At 42.1% G+C, this 15,887-nt stretch overlaps 1 protein-coding gene across 28 annotated transcripts in view; it reads left to right on the forward strand.

Annotated features, from left to right (window-relative positions):
* FOXP1 (forkhead box P1) overlaps positions 1-15,887 on the forward strand; it is a 546,942-nt gene that overhangs the window by 31,172 nt on the left and 499,883 nt on the right. The window contains exon 1 of one of the 28 annotated variants that reach the window (XM_083491904.1): positions 12,994-13,089. The exons of the other annotated variants lie outside the window; for them this stretch is intronic. The gene's annotated coding sequence lies outside the window, so the exon portion shown is untranslated. Of the gene's footprint in view, positions 1-12,993; positions 13,090-15,887 lie in introns of those variants that run through there. 28 annotated transcript variants of the gene reach the window in all.

Below are 15,887 nucleotides of genomic sequence, written 5' to 3' on the forward strand. Positions count from 1 at the left end.
TATTTCCCTCGGCTGTGGCCAGTAGGTTGTGTTAGCCTCAGCCACCAAAACTACCTGCAGCAATTTGTTTTACACACATGCACACAAACATCATATTAACCCAGGCCCTGTTTCTCTTATAACCGGATCCTCTGACGGCACGCTCAAGACTAGATAAAATAGATTATTTGCCCCTTCACAGCTTCTGGTGAAATGTATTTAATCTCAGAAGTCAGTCTTCTTTTTCTCTTTATAATATTATTTGTTAGTTTTTCAGAAGCCACTCCAGAAGAGGATCTATACCTTACCCGTATACACATAAGTAACAGTATTAAATTGCTCTTATTGTGAATATAAGAGAAATTAAGGCCAGAGGTGTTGAAGGGCCTAACTTTTAAAGAATCCATAATTCTTACGTTTTAATAAAATAAACAGTAAATTAAAATAAGATATACTTGCATCTTCAGTGGCAGTATAGTATGGAATGACTGAAAAGAAGTATGGAATGACTGAAAAAGAAATTTTCCTATTTTCAGGCCCGTCAAACACATGGAATTCACATTTCCCCTAAAGCTAATCAGAAAGTTCCACGTATCTGTTTATCTTGAACTGTAGTTGTTTGTTCCAGAAAAAAAACTTTTGTTAGTTGATTCTGCTGACCAAGATACCCAGGAGAGTGCTTTCTTCTGTATTGATCTGGCCGAATGCTAAAGTTGTCTGATGAGGCAATTTTTGTGCTGCAACCTGTGAAGAGTTTTCTGGTGGCAACCAGGGGCAGGGCCTTTTCAGTCGTGGTGTCTTCTCTTTGAAATCACTTCCACTCTGAGTTAAGGCAGTTGTCAATGCATTTTGGCATCTGCTAAAAACTTACTTTCTTTGATCTTTGCTTGATGTTGATACTAGCTGACGGTAATAATATGATGCATCTGTTTTGGCCTAATATTGGGCATTGTTTTATTTATTCTGTCAGTAAGTTTTAATGTAATTTTAATGTATTTTTGTGCAGCAGCACCATGTGATGTTTAAATGAAAGGCGACCTACAAATAGCTTTAACAAAGAAAAACAACAACTAATCTGTATAAATGGACCCTCAAAAGTGTCAGAAATTGTTGCCCTGATGCTAAATGTGGAGATTATATCTGTGGCCCTCTGCGATAAGGTTGGCCTGTTGCACCAAAAACAACAACAAAAATGAAGCACCTAAACAACTGGTGAATTTATTATGGCATAGGCATTTGGAGTACTTCAAGTCTGATGTTTCTAAACCATCTTCATGTGTATGTAAAAAGCATAATTTATCTCAAGGTCACCAAGGAACGGATGATAGTCATAAGATCTCTATATTCCAACATTTGGTGTAGCCAGCACGAACCGTGGCTGTTAGAAGGTGTTCCAGTCTACCTATGGCATCATGTAAAAGCAAGTTTGAACCCAGAAGTACCCCAAGCTACAAATTTGCTCTTTCAAGAAGAATGAAATCCCTTTCCCTTCAAGGCAGTCCTCCGCAGTTATCTGTCTTGTCTGGAAGGAGTTTATTCACCCACAGAGCCATCATAATCCAAATGTAAGTTCCAGAAAGAAGGGGTAGTCAACCTTTTTATACCTACCCCCCACTAATGCCTCTTTCTTGATGGTGAAATTTCCTTACCGGCCACCGGTGCTCGGTGGAAGGAGGATTCAGCTGGTGCCCTAGAACCCCCTACCGCCCACCTAGAATCCTGAAACACGCCCACTAGTGGGCAGTAGGGACCAGGTTGACAACCCCTGGCATCAGTTTTCATGGACTACGGTCCAGGGGTTGTCAGCCGGCTTTCATGGACTTTATCAGGTGCACAAAGTGTTACACTCAGCAGGCATATATAGATATAAGTAGAGAGGAAGGAGAGGAAGAACTGAGCACTAAAGTTAGTTGAAGGAAATGCAATAAATGTATTCTGTGACAGTTGCATTAAAGCTTAAATGTATACATTTGTGTGGTAACACACAAATAGATCATCAGATTATCATCAATTACTGCCATTGTGAATGGCCACTATTCTTATTTTGCATACATTTAAAGCTGCAATGCAATTGTCACAGACTGTATTTTTTTTTGCATTTCGTTTCCGTCTGGCCTCACCGTTTACATTTTTCTCTCTACATTCGTATACCTGCCAACCAAGGATGCATCTGATGAAGCACTCTAGTCCTCTACTGGCTGTTGATGCTAGATGATTTTGCTTCTTTGAATGACATGCACACTTGCTAATGCAGTATGCACTTCCTTTTAAAGTCAAAGTCTCGATTTCATTTCATTCTTTCACTGAATTTGAAATTGGTGCAGGTGCATAGGAACAGAAGGTGAACTCCAGAAGCCCTGAGGGGACGTCATTCAGATTGTGCCAGGCAGGTACAGTAATACCAGCGCTATCACCTCAATGCTAATCTGGCACCCTGGGTGTTTTTACTTATGTCATAGGGATTAGAAGAGATGGATGTCACTTTGGCACAGATCTTAAACCATTTTTGAGAAAATAGTTAATGTCTGAAGCTTATATTTCTCCACATGTAGGGCAGAACAGGATTGGAGACTTAGCTCCCAGACTAACTCTCTGCCTAGTGTGCTATTTGTCGACACACAGTTTTCATGTGTGAGAGACTACAAAACTCACGCGCTGCATTTTGAAATGGTACAGTCAAGTCCAGGAAGGCTTTGAAGTTTAGAAAAAGGTGAGGGGACAAGATAGATGTTAATTTTGCATGGTGTGGAGCAAGTACACCTGTTCTTTCGTAATAGTAGAACTAAAGGTAAAGGGACCCCTGACCATTAGGTCCAGTTGTGACCGACTCTGGGGTTGCGGCGCTCATCCTGCTTTATTGGCCGAGGGAGCCGGTGTACAGCTTCCGGGTCATGTGGCCACCATGACTAAGCCACTTCTGGCGAACCAGAGCAGCGCACGGAAATGCCGTTTACCTTCCCGCCAGAGCAGTGCCTATTTATCTACTTGCACTTTGACGTGCTTTCGAACTGCTAGGTTGGCAGGAGCTGGGGCCGAGCAACAGGAGCTCACCCTGTCGCGGGGATTCGAACCGCTGACCTTCTGATCGGCAAGTCCTAGGCTCTGTGGTTTAACCCACAGCGCCACCCGCGTCCCAATAGTAGAACTAGGGATCACCTAATTATAGATTTAGGACAGAAAAGGACGGTACTTCTTCACACAGCACTTAGATAATATATGATATATGAAAATGACTCCTACAGGAGGCAGTGATGGCCACCGACTTGGATGGCCTTCAAAGAGATAAATTCATGGAGGAGAAAGCTATCAGTGGTTACCAGTTATGATGGTTATGCTCTGCCCATGACTGGAGGCAATATGCTTTTGAATACAGTACCTGTTGCCAGGAATCACAGGAGGACGGTGTGCTATTGTGCTCAGGTCCCGCTTACAGGTTTCCCACAAGCATGTGGTTGACTACTAATTAGAAGATGCTGGACTAGATAGGTCATTGTCTTGAATCCAACAGGCCCTTCTTAGGTTCTTGTGAAGCTGAGTGTTAGGCAGTTCAGGACTGGCAAAAGGAAGGACTTATTCGCATGGCATGTAATTGAAATATGAAATTTGCTGCCACAAAATGTGATGACCAATGACTTAAATGGCTTTAAAGGGGGATCAGGCACGTTCATGGAAGATAAGGTTATCAGCGGCTGCTAGTCATGATAGTTACATGATGGCTCCGGGATTAGAGGTAGTGTGCCTCTTCATACCTATTCCTGTAGATGACTATGGGCCTCATGTCCTGTATGTGGACATTCCACAGGTATCTGGTTGGCCACTGTGCGTAAGACCATATTGGAACACATAGGCTTTTGGTCTGATCTTAAGAAGACACCTGCTATTTTAGCTTCCTGAAAATACAGCTCTGGGGTGCTTGAACTTGAGCAACTATGATTTATTTAAACCAGGGTTTCCAAAATTAGATTGGAATTTTTAGATTACAATTTCCATCATCCCTGACCACTGGTCCTGCTAGCTAGGGATGATGGGAGTTGTAGTCCAAAAACAGCTGGAGACCCAAGTTTCGGAAACCCTGATTTAAATCATAGTTCGTGATAACAAGCCAGAAACAAACTGTTTTCAGATCCTGGCTTGTGCTAAAAAAACAAAAACAAAAAAAACCCCAGCCTTTAACAGTGATAACAGTTCAGATGTCTCAGTGTACCGTTGCTACTTTAAAAATGATAGGGTGAATGATGAGAGGGAAGGAAGAGTACATAAGCCCATGGCTCACCATATACCATTCTAAAAGCGAGAAACCATGGTTTCCTGTTACATCTAAATCAAGCCTTTGTGCCTTCTGCTATTGATATTGCTATGAAATATTACCCCCCACACCTGTGGGCAAGAAGCCCCTGGTTCTTTTCCAAACACCCATACATTTGTAAATTCTGTAAATTGCCATGGACCTTGTTCTCCCTCTTTCAGCTTAAATCTGTGATCTTGAACTGTGTAGCTTCTGTTTTTGGTGCGGAGCCTAATACTCTGGTTGTGCTAAATGAATGCACAACTGAGATAGTAGTCATCGTTCTTGCCATTATGCAAAGTTGTAATAGCAGTAACTTGCCATGTGTTCACGCAGGATTAAAGGATTCCCCCCTCATCCTGCTTTGATCATATGGGTAGGGCAGACAGGTGCCTATGCAAGCAACTACATTCCCAACTCCTTACCAGCATACAGGTCCATGCATGCATGCTTCCTCCTACTTTGGTAGCAGATTTGTTTTTGATTACAGTAACACACTATTTTTAGCTACAAATTAATTAATTTTTTAAAAAGTGCACTGCTTTTGGGTAATGCCCATTTACAGTAAATTTTTCTTTTCTGCGTTTGGGTTGTTCAGCTGCGTTGCTGTTGTTGTGTATAATTTCATTCCATAACTAAAAAAGTAAACAGCTACTGCCTCAATTCAGTCTGCCCTGTTTATATGATGACTTTATCCACAGTCAAGTTCAACCATTTCTGCAAAAGAGAGCTAAAAGGCATTCAACATCTTGGAGCCGTTTAGAATTTTCATGGATTGGGCACTGATGGATTCTTCCATGGCCTTGTCTATTTACTTAATTATAAAAGGGTAGCTGTGGTCCCTTCTTAGATGGAGTGCCTAAAGGAGGGCACTAAAACTTTGTTTTTAAAGGGTGGGGAGGTACTTGAGGTAGAAGGTACTGGAATGGAGATTCTGTCTCTTTATCCAGTCTCAGGGGTATCCTGGGATAATGGAGAACAGGAATGTCACTCACCTTAATGAAACTGGCCTAGTTTATCGTTTGCAGGGATTGTGTGAATGTGCAGGCTTCTGGTGTGGAGTCTGCAGTCACTTCACTATTCCTTAGTCTTTTTAACTCCCATGCTTAGCATGCCATCTGAACCCGGGCTCATGGCTAAGCTCCCTCCTCGATAACCACCAGCTTGTAGCCAAGAAAAATCTTGAGTATAGCTTGTGGTTAGTTATGTAAACAGCCATTGTATTTTTTTTACCCAAGAGTGACATCAACTCTCAACATGAGAATGAGTGGTAGCCTTTTTCTTGTGGAATGCTCTCCAGAGGGTGGCATACCTAGTGCCATCTTCTATTTTTATGTGTCAGGCAAAGGCTTTCCTCTCTATCCAGGCTTTTGGCCCTTAATTTGAATGGCATTTCAAGCATTTGTGGATTTCTTTCATGGGTTGGAATCTGTGAAACCAATCTTTTATCTCTATAAGTAATAATAATAATAATAATAATAATAATAATAATAATAATAATTTATTTATACCCCGCCCATGTGGTTGGGCCTCCCCAGCCACTCTGGGCGGCTTCCATAGAAACCAAAAATACAGTAAAATATCACACGTTAAAAACTTCCCTGAACAGGGCTGCCTTAAGATGTCTTCTGAATGTCAGGTAGTTGTTTATCGCTTTGACATCTGCTGGAAGGGCGTTCCACAGGGCGGGCGCCACTACCGAGAAGGCCCTCTGCCTGGTTCCCTGTAGCTTTGCTTCTCGCAATGAGGGAACCGCCAGAAGGCCCTCGGCGCTGGACCTCAGCGTCCGGGCAGAATGATGGGGGTGGAGACGCTCCTTCAGGTATACTGGACCGAGGCCGTTTAGGGCTTTAAAGGTCAGCACCAACACTTTGAACTGTGCTCGGAAACGTACTGGGAGCCAATGTAGGTCTTTCAAGTGGGCTTTTTAGGCTTTTATTGGTTGTATTTTTAAAAATTTGTTTTAATGTAAATCACTTTTGTGAGGAAGGTGGTTAGGGAAGAAGAAGAAGAAGAAGAAGAAGCAGCAGAAGCAGCAGCAATATTTGAGAATTCATTTGTTAGACTATGAAATTGTTTGTGATAAGAATATATTATTTTGCAGTGCAAATTTATAATGTCTTCTCACAAGTAAGCCCCATAGTGGCTTTAATTCTGATGGTGGACTATATATCTTTGTATATTTTTGATCATTTGGGAATTAGAAGTTTTAGCCTTTCTGTCTTTCCTGACTGGGATGATTATTCTTTTTCAAAGCAATTCAAATGAGTCCACATTTGCTTCATGTCTGACACGTTTTGCAAATCTGGTGTGACACTGAACCAAACTTTTCTAACCCTTCTCTTGATTTGTCATTTGACTTGCAATTTTCCAGAATTTACTCAGATAAATTCCAGAGTACTAGCACCTTGGTAGAGATGGCGCTCCAGCTATCTTGAGGGAAATGCAGTGGTTACCTTTAATTATATCAACAAGGACTGTGAAATATATTGGTTTTCCACAGACTTCAGTGGAAAATTTATCTTCGAATTCTTCCTGTATAAGCACTGCAGCACCAAACTTCTGCACGGAAACACTGTGCAATTTACATAATTTCTTTAAAAGAAACCTGATGTGTTTTTCCCTTTAGAAGAAAAGGGCTTTTGAATAGAATCTTAATTGTTCCATTTGTTCAAGGTTCCCCCTCCCCCTCTTTTATTTAATCCATTTTGAGGGCTTATTTCAAGAGCTTCAAGACAAAGGTAGAAAAACAGTTAAACAAGATACAGACCTTCTCGTAGCCTCAAATTGCACCCAGAGTAAATGGATGTCCAACCTCTGTCCCCTTCACTTCGCCTCCAAGTAATTGCAACTATAGTACAAAGAGCCAAATTGTTTAAGTTTCCAACTGGGTTGGCTTTGCATGTTTTGAAGTTCCATCTGCACTAACGTTTTATTAATGTTACTTGATACAAATTCAACCTACCAATTTCAGGAACTGAACCTCTACTTTCTTGCCCAACCAAACCTGCTAGATCATTCTCCCCTGTCCTCAGTATGTAGATCACCTTTCTCTAGACAGTTCATTAAGAACTAGCCATAGCAAGAATACCAGTGCTTTTTAATTTTCCGTATGAAAGCATATTGGTGTTGCCTCCAAAAATTGAAGCTATCCAGTCTTTCCTGAATTCGCAGAAAATGTGAAGCAATTCAAGGGCTCCTAAAAAATGTATGTGTTAAAAGTTGGTTCTTTGCTTGCAAGTCTTCTTTTGCCAGCTCAAAGTTGGAACTGCTCTAGAAATGTTCCGTGTGGAAATGAAAGAGGAAGACAAACCTATTTCCGTCACGAAAGAGGTTGGCTGGAAGGCCAGACTTTTCAAATCCCAGAGGGAACAAGTATGACTGCAGGAGCGGAGGGATCTTCCAAACTGTTGACTGCACCTTGCATCTGATAAAGATGGAAACAGACACCAAGCATGATGCCATACATCCTCTTCAGGACTGGGAAATCTCATCAGCACTAATTATTATTATTATTATTATTATTATTATTATTATTATTATACCCCACCCATCTAGCTGGGTTTCCCCAGCCACTCTGGGCAGCTTCCAACAAAATATTAAAATACAATAGTCCGTCAAACATTAAAAGCTTTGCTAAACAGGGCTGCCTTCAGATGTCTTCTGAAAGTCTAGTAGTTGTTTTCTCTTTGACATCTGGTGGGAGGGCGTTCCACAGGGAGGGCGCCACTACCAAGAAGGCCCTTTGCTTGGTTCCCTGTAACTTGGCTTCTCGCAGCGAGGGAACCGCCAGAAGGCCCTCGGTGCTGGACCTCAGTGTCCTGCATATGGCAAAAATCCTGCACAGATGCCTCAGTGTTTATAAGGCAATTCAATCCTACTGTGGCAACCGCAAGGTGTTTGTTTCATTGGGTAACCCACCTCTGTTCTCAGTTGCATGCTATTGTTAGTTCTACACCTATTTTGTTTGCCTGTTTTGCAGTTAGAAACATAAACTACCTTAAAGCTTATTTATTCATCTAACCCAAGGGTTGTCAACTTGGTCCCTACGGCCCACTAGTGGGTGTTTCAGGATTCTAGGTGGGCGGTAGGGGGTTCTATGGCACAAGCTGAATCCTTCTTCCATCGAGCACTGGTGGGCGGTAAGGAAATTTCACCATCAAGAAAGATGCATTAGTGGGCGGCAGGTATAAAAAGATTGACTACCCCTGATCTAACCCAACGCTCCTGTACTCTGAGTCACAGTGCCAGCACCCTGTTCTCCCAGTGGCCAGCCAGATTGCCTGTGGGAAGCGTGCGAGCAGGACTTGAGCACAAGAGCCCTCTCCCTTACTGTGGCCTCCAGCAGCTAGTATTCGGAAACATACTGCAGAGCTTCTCTTCAGGAAAGTTTCCCAGGAGCCACCTTGAAATAAGTGTTCATTAAAAAGCAATTATTTGGGCCTCACTCATCTTGGCAATTTTACACCAGTAACTGATTCAGCATTTTTGGGCAAGGTAGAACTCCAAAGTATGACAGGCGTTTCTTTACAGTGGCTCCGGGAACATAGCTCCAGAATGTAGTGTTGGGGAGACTATTCTTCCTTTTGGTGGGAGTAAGTTTCAAAGTGTCCCAGATACCGCTTTTTAATATTTACAAAGAATTTCTAGTAAAGTCAGTTGAAGTCATGGAGTGCACTGTCATCAGTATGAAAATGGCAGCCATCCCTGTTTTCCTTCTTTTGTTAAGGTATGAACCTTACATTCTGGAACTTACATGTGGATTATGACTCTGTGGGTAAATAGACTCCTTCCAAACAAGACAGATATGTTAATTTTGGAGGACTGCCTTGAAGGGAGAGGATTTCATTCTTCAAATTTGTAGCTTAGGGTACTTCTAGATCCAAACTTGCTTTTACACCATGCCATAGGTAGACTGAAACAGCTTCTACCAGCCATGGTTGGTGCTAGCTACACCAAATGTTGGAATATAGAGATCTTATGACTATCATCCATTCTTTGGTGACCTTGAGATAAATTATGCTTTTTACATACACATAAAGATAGTTTAGAAACATCAGACTTGAAGTACTCCAAATGCTGTGGCACCATAGATTTATATAAAGATACGTTATTTGCAGTTTTATTTTTGATCCTGCTGCAAATGAAATGATATCTCTCATGAAATAACCTCTTTTTGTAACTGCCACAGACAGGAGAGACATTTTCCTTCAGCTGTCAACCATGACTCCAAGATCTCTTTCCTGATTGACCACAATCGTTTCTGACCTCCTTCATGTATATGTGTAGTTGGTATTTTTTCCCTCCAAATGTGCCTCATTTTATACTTTTTACATTTGACCTCATTTGCCATGCTCATTCACCTAGTTTGGAGAGATTCTTTTAGGACTCCTTAAAATTCTTTTTTGTTTTTACCATCTTGAATATTTGGTACCGTGAGAAAACTTGGCCAGTTCAGACTCAGTTCATTTATGAAGAAGTGTAAAAAACAGTGGTTCCAAAACAGATCTTCTTAGGACCCCACTTCTTGCATCCCTCCAATCTTGTCACGCAAAGGGCGGATCCTGGCAAAGGGAGGAACTGGTTCTGCATGATTTGTTTCACACTAGGACTTTCTGCTACATGCAAACTAGGCTATTATCTTTAACCTTTCATTATGGGATTGCTTATTTAGAATGGTGCAATATCCACAGCAAGGTCATACCCAGTTTTCCTCGATCAGGAACTGAGGCTGAGAGAAAGTAACTTTCCATGGACTACATCCATCTGAGTTGCACCCTATTTACTAGAGTGCCTACGTTTCAGGTGTGTTGCTTGGAGGAGCCTACTCTAAATCAATAGAATCATAGGATCGTAGAGTTGGAAGGGACCACAAGGGCAACTAGTCCAAGCCCTTGTAATGCAGGAATCTTTTGCCCAAATGGAGTTTTGTTGGAACGAAACCACGACAGACGAGTAGCAGGTGTCATGAGAGAGGTGTCTCCCGTGACCGTGAGATTAAGAATCTCAAGCTCTACCAAATGTAGAAAGGGAAGAAATAGAAACAGTCCACTTTATTTTATTCTATTCACTTTGCGATTTTGTTACAGAGGCTATGTACAAGTCCGCTGGAAGGATTAGAGGCATACCTGTTGGGCATTTAAGCTCTATGCAAATGTTAGCATATTATGGAGGAACAGGGATTGTGTGAATGCCAGCCCCTCCGATCTCTACCCTTCTAGCACAGATGATGTTTGCCCATTTCACTTCTCATTTGCATAGGGCCTATATGCATGAACTGAATCCTCACCACTGGAGAAGGCAAGTTGTGTGATTTGTGTTTGTTCACAAAGGCTTTTTTTGCAAGGATGATGGCCAACCTATGGGTGCTAGAATGGACAGATGGACTGGCACAGCCAGCTCATTCTCAGTAACTCCCCTCTCAGAATACTAGTGCAGCCTGAGGCTTTTGCTTTCTAGGAATGTTAGTTCTTTTCTGTTTATTAGTCTTTTTTAAATGTTGGGTTTTCAAAATTGGTTGAAGGTGGCATCTTTTATCCCCCTTTTCTTTAAATGTGGGTCAACAATCTCTTGAACTTCCTAAATAAGTAAAAAAAATAACAGGAGGGTAATTACTGATAGGGATGCTACTCTGTGACAGTGGTGCTAAGTGCAATGACCTTGCATACAGTGCATACAATTAAAAATGCTACGATACTTTGGTGACCTGAATGTTAAACAATTTCTAAGCAGTGCAAATGCCTGGGGTGATCCATATTCTCTTAAGGATAATTTGGTCAAGTTATGGAAGGTCTCGGGTTTTCTCCCCACAGAAACTCTTGAGGATATTAAGCTTCTACTCAATTAGAGCAGTCCAGAATGCGCTGTGATTATTGAAACAAATAACAGGTATACCTAAAAGTGTTTAATAGCTGAGAATTGCTACCAAATATCACAATTTGTTCCCAAGTTATTTCTGTCTCTTTGTTTTATTTAGGCAGACTTTTCTTGAACTTGGCACTTGGTCCCGCAAACTGGACCTTCTTCTTTGCTTTTCCTTTTAATTTTTTTTATCTTCCTGTTTGTTGCTACCACATCTTCTGCATCCTTTGCTTTGTTTTTAAGGGAATACAACTTACCTTGATTATTTATGTTTCTAGCTAAGCATATTGTTGATCATAAAGATATTTACTTTGTTCTTCCTGTTTTACTCCCAGGTTCTCTGCTTTGATTTAAAATATGATCTGTAAAATAAGATCTGTGTACGGTCTTCTAAGAGTTTAAATCACCTCACTTATGCTATCACCAATCACCAATCAATACAGTAAATAATTTATGTAGCAATATGCAAGATTGGCCTGTGCTTGTCATCCCCACATTAGGGGTGTGCGGTTGCTGAAAGCTGTGAGGTTGCCTCACCCCAACCAAGGAATGTGTGTCTGAGTTGCAAACCAACCACGAAGGAAAGTCAGAATTCATTTTTGACTTTCCAATTGTACAGTGGTGCCTCGCAAGACGAAATTAATTCGTTCCGCAAGTTTTTTCTTCTTGCGAGTTTTTCGTCTTGCGAAGCACGGTTTCCCATAGGAATGCATTGAAAATCAATTAATGCGTTCCTAGGGAAACCGCCTTCAGACCAGGTCCGGGGACAGTCTGTCCCCCGACCTCTTCTGAAGGCTGGGGGGGGGGGGAGAAACAAGGGCTTTTCTTCCCACCCCCAGCCTTCAGAAGGCTGTTCTGAAGGCTGGCGCTGGGAAGAAAAGCCCTTCTTCCCACCTCCCGCCCCGCAAGCTCCGGGGACAGGAGGGCCTTGCTGCCGACCGCCAGCATTTTAAAAGCCCCTGCTGTCCCGGGGCGATTTTAAAATGCTGGCGGGCGGGAGCGAAGCCTCCGCTGTCCCGGGGAGATTTTAAAATGCTGGGGGTCGGCAGCGAACGCTTCGCTCCCGCCCGCCAGCATTTTAAGATCGCCCGGGGCAGCGGAGAAGTCTCCGCTGTCCCGGGAAGGCCGGCGGGGGGGGGGAGCAAAGACTTTTGCCCCCTGCCGGCCTTCAGAAGAGGTCCAGGACCTCTTCTGAAGGCCGACTGTGGGCGAAAGTCTTTGCTCCCGACCGCCAGCAATTTAAAACAGGTCCCCGGAGATTTCCCTATGGGCTTTCGTCTTGCGATGCAAGCCCATAGGGAAATTCGTCTTGCGAAGCGCCTCCAAAACAGAAAACCCTTTCGTCTTGCGGGTTTTCCGTCTTGCGAGGCATTCGTCTTGCGGGGTACCACTGTAGTCAGTTTGAGTGAAGCAAACCAATGATTCTTGATTTGGATGTAACTCTAAGCTAAGGTACGGTGTTTGTTGTTCACAGACAAGTTAGGGGAGGAGGAAAGTAGGAGTCATCTCCACATTCATGGTAAACCCATTAATTATGGTTTACCATGACCTGCAAACTGGTTCATTGTTCCCTTGATCAATTGCTGCTTTCAGATTATTATTATTTTAAAACTTCAAAGGAGCTCTTTGTCATGTGATCTCCAGCCGTCACATAATTAATTTGATAACATCATAATGTGATCGGCTACATGGAGACATTGCTGTTGGTAAATGGAACCCACGCTTCAAAGGAGGTGAGAGAGGAAATGCTTCCTCAGTAAAACCAGTGTGACCAGTTGCCACGGAATATGCGTGAGGGTGTGTTTTTGGATGCCTATCCCGTTGGAAGTAAAGCATTGTTCTCATATCTGTATTCTGATGTGGACACGAATGCACACCATTGTTCTGCAGACTTGGTTGCCTCAGTGAGCTCTCCTTTCTTCCTACAATAGACATCCATTCATGAATAGCTGGGTGCCTTTTTGGTAAACTTTTTAATTATTTTTAAAAATCATTTAAAAAGGGATGCATTTTGCGGGGCAGAAAATGTCCATGAAATGTACAGTCTATTTTGCCTCGGCATTATTAGTTTTACATGGAGCAGTGAATGAGATCTTGCCTGTGAACATTTCGACTCTTTCAGGACACTCTCATTGTGAATGTGTGTGCTTGAAGAAAAAAAAGGGGTGGTGTGAGATAACAGCCATTTTTCACCCCCTCACCCTTTACACCCATTATCTGATTCTTTTCAGCTAACCCAGCATCTAGAGTGCAAGCTGGTGACTGCCACAGTATGTCTGAGAGATGGGCTAAATGCATTGCAATTTGATTCTGCCCCAAGGATCTTGGATGTTGTCATGCATTTGTCAATTCTGGGAGTGAGTTACTAATGAACTCAAGTTTCCCCACTTACTATCTCTTGTCTTAAATTATTTCTGCGCTTCAGAATCCCGTTTCTGACATTCTTTCAAAATGCAATAAGAACAGTCAAAAATGCTGTAGTCTGCAGACTCTGACCCCTGCTCTGTAGTTTTTGCTTCTCTTAGCTATTAATCTAGCTGAAATTGCTGCTTTTGACTGTATTCTCATTTTATAATGCAAACACTTGTTATCTTTGCCATACAACAGTGTAAAGATACCCAGCATGGGTCTTTGCTCAGCCTCCAAAGAAGATTATTGCTGAGATATCTGTGTGCCTGCCTGCTTATAGTTCTGAGAAAGCTTGAGGGAAAGAATTGATTACTATTGGTAACTTAATTTACCGCAAACTACAGAGACACAAAGAGAAAGCTACTTCAAAAGCTTTTGGTTTTTACAAAAGGATATGCTCTAACTGTATTTCAGCAGTGTAGGATTTCAGCCACTTTCTTTAATATGGATTTGTGCAAAAGTAGTTGTGTTAAGACAGAAGGAAATGATAAGAATCTGAGGATTAAGATGTCAGATGAGAAGGGCAGTTGAGTGGCATGAAGCTGAGCAATGTTCAACTCTACAAGCTTTCTAATAAACAGACCCCGGTTCCTCACCTAATTGCAGGTTGTCAGTGCTCGAGATGTTCAGCTAACTGGGTTGGTTGGCTTAAAAAAAAAAGTTCTTGGTTCTCTAACCATTGTTAATAGTTCCAATTTATTTTTAGATCGACGTTGTTCTAACATTCCCTCTCCCTCCCTTTTAGCACACAATCCATTCTATGGGCTGCTTTTTCAAATTTCTTGCTTAATTTTAATGGAAATGTTGCAAGCTGACATTCCTGCAGCATGCGTTACTCGATTTGGCTGACAATATTGGCAAAAGGAATAACCGAATTATTATTCAGTCATGGGTTTTTAACAGCCGCGAAGCAAGTGGATGTTAACTAAATGATGCAGTTTATTCCTTTCGTTCTTGCTGCCAGCTTGCCTATTGCAGAGAGACTGCCAGCTTTAAGTAAAGTGGTACCCAGATGGCAGTCGCATGACGCCCACTTGGTTACAGAACCTAAGCAGGGAATAACTCGGCAGCCAGAACAAGCTGTGGGTCAATTGAGGGGGAATGCCTGTTGCTTCACAGTTTTTGCATATGTAAATCTGTTAATGTTATGTCAGTGTTGTGCGGTCTAAACACAAGCGTTGCCTTTCTCTGGGGCCCAGATGAACTTGGACGGCAGCCCAGTTAATGAGGATCTAAGAGAGTAGCTTTTGAGAAGGCTGCTGCAGCCTGCTTCCTCAGTGTGAACTCATTGCTTCCTGGACGCACTCGTTTTCTCCCTAGCCGAAGTTTTTGCATGTAGGAAGTTCCCCTTGATAGGCTGACTCCATAATAGGATACGCAGACTTAAGATTTTATAAGGCTGGGCAAAGAGATTGTAGGAGTGTGCGCCGTGCATCTATTTTTAGTTCCCCAGCACTGAAGACAATTCATTTGGCCCGGGCTGCGTCTGCTTCTCTCACACTTTCTCTGTCTGACACACTTCTGCACTCTTTTCATCAACTACAGATGTGGCACACAGCCTTCTCAGAAAAGTCATGAACTGTGTCGTCTGCGCAGTTTTAACAGCCAACATCTGTTGCAGCAGCCTGATGGAAGCGGCATGGAAACAATTTTAAGGGAAAGCTCTAAAGTGTTTTAACTTTTGTCTATCGTTCTTGCCTTTGGAGATAATTATTTGCAAATAATTGCATCAGTAGATAGGCTATAAAAATCAGATTGCAAATCCATTTGCCCATTAACAATTGAGGTGGGGCGGGGTGGGGCGATATATTTAAAAAGTTTTACTGTTGTTGTTGTTGTTTAGGATTGGTAGCTCTTAGAAATCCGCTAAGAAGAAAGGAAAGCAAGGTTTCCCCTCAAATATCTGTAAGAGGCAGGAGCCATAAACTGTGGTGCAAGTTAAAGGCTAAAAGTTACCCGTTGCATTGGTGAGCAAGCCAAAGAAAATGATCCAGAAGGTATTGTAAAATTTATAACCCAGGTGAAAGGCATTAAATGTGTTCATTTTTGGTGAAGTAAAACTTTCTAATGTAAACCATTTTGCAAATTTATATTCATTGCTCAGTACTTCTTAAAATATTAAGGGTCCAATCCTGCTAAATCTTGCTTGCTTGCGTAATCCCATTGGGTTTTTCTTATGCGAATAATCACTTGTAGGAACAACAACTGGGGCTGTATAGATTATTATATAGCCTAACAGGCATGGCTTGGTTTCTTTCTCTTTACGTAATGTGGGCTGCATTTCAGTTTATTAGATTTAGTATAAATTTTCAAAAGCACTGTAATGATTTAGGGGCCTTGGCCATCCAATTCT

The sequence above is a fragment of the Podarcis liolepis genome, assembly GCF_965112155.1.
Source record: "Podarcis liolepis genome assembly, chromosome: 2".
Lineage (NCBI taxonomy): Eukaryota > Metazoa > Chordata > Lepidosauria > Squamata > Lacertidae > Podarcis > Podarcis liolepis.